General features: G+C 41.7%; 1 long non-coding RNA gene across 1 annotated transcript; it reads left to right on the top strand.

Annotated features, from left to right (window-relative positions):
* Positions 1–2,228: 2,228 nt before the first annotated feature.
* Positions 2,229–3,581, top strand: LOC127534533 (uncharacterized). The gene is made up of 3 exons (XR_007942687.1): positions 2,229–2,605; positions 2,844–3,002; positions 3,178–3,581. It is a non-coding gene; the product is annotated as an uncharacterized LOC127534533 (long non-coding RNA).
* The last annotated feature ends 691 nt before the right edge of the window (positions 3,582–4,272 follow it).

Raw genomic sequence — 4,272 nt, 5'->3', positions numbered from 1 at the left:
GGGGCGCTCGCTTGTTATTTAGGCAGGCTTAATGAAGCCTTAACCATGTGTTCGCCTCCTGGTGGTTGGCTGACTACTGTTGACAAGGCGCTTGATAAGATATGCACCAGAGCCCACATTTTAAATGTAAATATCCAACACGGTCTCACGGGGATTCGTGAAACTGTTACGTAAATTTTTTGTTTCTTTTTCGTGCGCACCAACACGATTTCGTCATGTTTTTCGTGCGCTCACCACGAAATGTTTTTCGTGTTGCTCACAACGAAACCCGCTGTGGTAATCACAGCTGAAAGTGGTTTATACCAGCGGATTCATGACGATCTAAGCTGTCCATCGGCGTATACTGCTTGTGTGATCGCGTTTGCGGCCGCCGCCGCCGGACATTCTTGAAATTCCTATGCAAATTGGGGAAAAAAAAAAAAAAAAAAAAAAAAAAAAAAAAAGGTAAGTGTACCACCGGGTTATGGTTATGGTTAGGGTTATGGTTAGGGACGATGTCATGCAAAATATAGCGTTGGATTCGCCATGGTTTTACATTAAAAATATAATACACACATTCGTTTGAAATACGTTCTGGGTGGCACGAAAAGTCCGCCGTTTAAAATACATTGGTGCGCATTTCGTGGTGAGCGGCACGAAAAACATGACGAAATCGTGTTGGTGCGCACGAAACCGAAACTAAAACTTACGTGACAGTTTCACGAATCCTCGTGAGATCGGGCTGAAATATCACCAACGATCAGGTTAATTTAATTGTGACAGCCAAAATCGTGATCGCGACCAAAATGCGATTAATTGTGCAGCCCTAACTCTGAGCTTTGTGTGAATCAGATCTCTGGAAACAGTCTGACTTCTACCATTCTGCTCTGATATATTCACACCTCTGAGCATTCCTGATACCACTCTTCTCTGCAGCAACAAGACACAAAACACCAGAGTTTCTCTCTGAGGAACTGAACATCAGGAAAGATGTCACATCTGGATTCTGGAACACCACTTCCCTCTAGAAAATCAACAGCTGAGTTCAGGTCAATAAAATGCTCCATGATTCAGTTCAACACATTTTGCGGTCTGTCAACAGACAAAATTTACAAAGAGAAGAAATACAGAGAAATTCAAGAAAACTTCATAAACAGCTGATAATATTTAACATCAGAGATAATACAGATGCTATTCTAAACTCTAAAGAAGAGTGAGAATAATCAGCTAAAAGCTGTTTGTCTGATCATATAAAACAACTTTCAGAAGCTCCTCATGTAAAAGAACTTCAGTGAAAACTGTCAAATACTCAACATTTTGTGATGAAATGATGCTGTGATAAAACCTGGACCAGAACCTCTGCAGTATATTCTGAAATAAACAGTACAGACTATTACTCACATCTGTTATCTGACTGTCAGTATTATTGGTCATTAATAGAGAGACAAATGTTAAGTAGTGAATTATGTTGATGTTTATTTCTGATAATTAGAGATGTTAACTGAATAGTCGGGGATGTCTTATCTAGATGTACTTTGACTTCAGTAAGGTTCTCAATGTCAAACAGAGTCATCTCTCTAAAACAAACCTCAGTCTGCCTGAGTCAGTTCAAAATCAAATACAGACTAAAACATGTCACTCTAGAGAAACTTTCTGCTGATGGATTTCAGTCTGACAGGTTGGAAACAGGACATTCACATTCCTGCTGCTGGAACTACTTTCTTCTGTGCATCCAGCAAATCCTCCTTTTGAAACACTTTAAAAAGTCCAGTGGGACCATGAGCTCTACTGACTTCACCTTAATTGTAGCATCCAGCCTGAGGCTCCACCACCTCTAATACACCTGCTGCCTGGATCCAGCTGCTGCACAACAACTGCATCCTTTCATCACCATCATCATTTAGACCCCAAAGCAGTTGATGCTGTCAGCAAAATGGCAGAATGACTTAGTGACTTCATAGGCTGTATTGGGACCATGGAAAAAGTGCCTAGAAAGTGAATTTCGTTCCACTCATGTAGATCTACATGAACTCTGCTTTATAAGATATATCTATTGCTAATTAGTACCCAAAAAAAGTTTCTACTCACCGTTTCCAGTCATTTTTTAATAATTAGCGTTTTTGTGTCAGTCTTTTTTATACTGTGGCGTCGTGATATTTACACGGGCGGACTAGGATTTGCAGTGCATGTAGCGGTTTTTGGTCACGTGGACCAATAGGAGCCGAGTTCTGTTGCTGTGGTATCAGATCAAAACAACATGGCGTCGACTGTATCTACCACAGATACGAGGAAAGATGACGAAAAGTAAAGAAAGACAAGGAAACCGCCTTCAAAAGTTACTAAAAAAGGATCGAAACGATGCTATATGCATCTCACAGATGTCCAGGGCGAAGACTTGCAGGACTTTACACGGAAACGGTGGGAAACTTACACAACCTGCGTTAGACAGTAGCTTTCTCCGGTTGCAGAAGGCTGTTGAGCTGAAGGAGGACACCAGCGTGCTTTTGCACATTAAAGAAAAAGACTGTGTGGCCCTGGAGGTGCGGTACCACAGGACCTGTTACGCACAGTACACAAAGTTTTTGTCAAGGCCTATGGAAACAAGTACTGCAACCCCAGATGAAGCGTGAGTTATTACGATGCATTAACATTTCATTACACATTGTACATTTCAAAATGAGGCATTGACAAACAACATAGTCTTTAGTTTAACTGTAGTTCCGAAAACTTATTTGATAATTTTATTCAGGAAAAATTGGTGGAATAGACAGGCTTAGATAATCTTGATTGGATGATTATGTAAATATGACATGGCTGCAACAGTTTACACATGGTTTGTGTGTGTGTGTGTGCGTGTTTTTCAGAACTGAAACACCATTCACTGACAGCTACAATTTCTTCTGTGAGACTGTCATCCGTCAAAGGATTATAGTTGACCAGGAAGTGCTGCGAATGGACAAGCTAAGAAAGACATTTGTGGACATAGTGAAGAATCAAGAGGGTCTTGATGCTTCAGAATACAGGTAACCGAAATATCGTGTGTCTCTCTCACGGTTCTTGTAAACAAAAAAGTAAATACTACAGGGTTAATTGTTATTGACTTATTCTCACAAAAAGGGTATGTGCGTATGTTTATGTAAACACACACGCGCATGTTCACACACATACTCATCTTTCCCCATATTTTTTGTGTTTCAGGCAGGATCTACTGAAGAGGCGGCTGACCGTGACTTCCCACAGCTCACTTTCCACTGCCCTGCCAAGAGAAACATCAGTGAACTTGTTTTTGTTGAGACACTGTCAGCTGATAGACTATTACAAAAGATACCTCCACAGTCAGGTACATCTACTGAGTCCACTGAGGTAAGCCAAGCTGAAAGCCAAACTGAAAGTGACAGTGAACACATGGCTAGCACAACATCTGGACAGAATACTACTGATGTCACAAGGACACTGTACAGTGCAGGCTTGATCTTAAAGAGGGTTCTCAGGGACTCTCCAGGTATGACATGCCCCTGGCCTCCCACCGCTGACAATTTAAATGTGTCTGATGCTCAATCTGTTGTGCCAGAAGAACTATATAATCTAATTGCATGGATTATAGGGGCATCAGATGAGACAACAGGAGTGGGTTATGTCGATATTCCCGATGATGTTAGGCTCAAAGTTCCATCCGTTTGTCAGGACATTGTTTACCTTGCATCTAAAGGTCGAAAGCAGACACCAAAGTCATTGTGCCTTGGGCTAACTGTACGCCATTTAACAGGATCATCTTTTGTCATTGCTGAGTAGACTAGGACATTGTGCTTCATGGAACACAGTACTCAGTCTAGACACTAGCCTAGCTGAACTACAACCGCTAGAGAATATAGCCAAAATCCCAAAGGGTTTCTCAAAAAAGGTGCCTACAATACTGGTGTGGGACAACATTGATTTTGGGGAGGAGACATTGTCTGGTGGTGGAACCACTCACCATACAAATGGCATTATCCTACAAAGTTCTGTCACTGAAATGAGTCAGGATCAGACAGACTGCCGCTACAGAAAGCAGTTTACACATTCAAAGCACCCCCGAGCATCCCTGTAGAACACTACCAACAGTCTAAAAGACAAGGGCCACAGAGCTTGTCTCACAAGGAAAGTGTTCCATTGCAGGCAGAAACATACAGGTTGAATACTGTGTTGGCTGCCAGAAGTGAACTGGCATATGTTTTATTGAAGTATGCAGATGCTGAAGCATGCACAGTGCCAAGCTGGACAGGTTTCCATGCAATGCTTCAATGTAATGCGACT

Source organism: Acanthochromis polyacanthus, chromosome 6, assembly GCF_021347895.1.
Source record: "Acanthochromis polyacanthus isolate Apoly-LR-REF ecotype Palm Island chromosome 6, KAUST_Apoly_ChrSc, whole genome shotgun sequence".
NCBI classification, from domain to species: Eukaryota; Metazoa; Chordata; class Actinopteri; family Pomacentridae; genus Acanthochromis; species Acanthochromis polyacanthus.
This window is presented reverse-complemented; position numbering and strand designations above follow the sequence as displayed.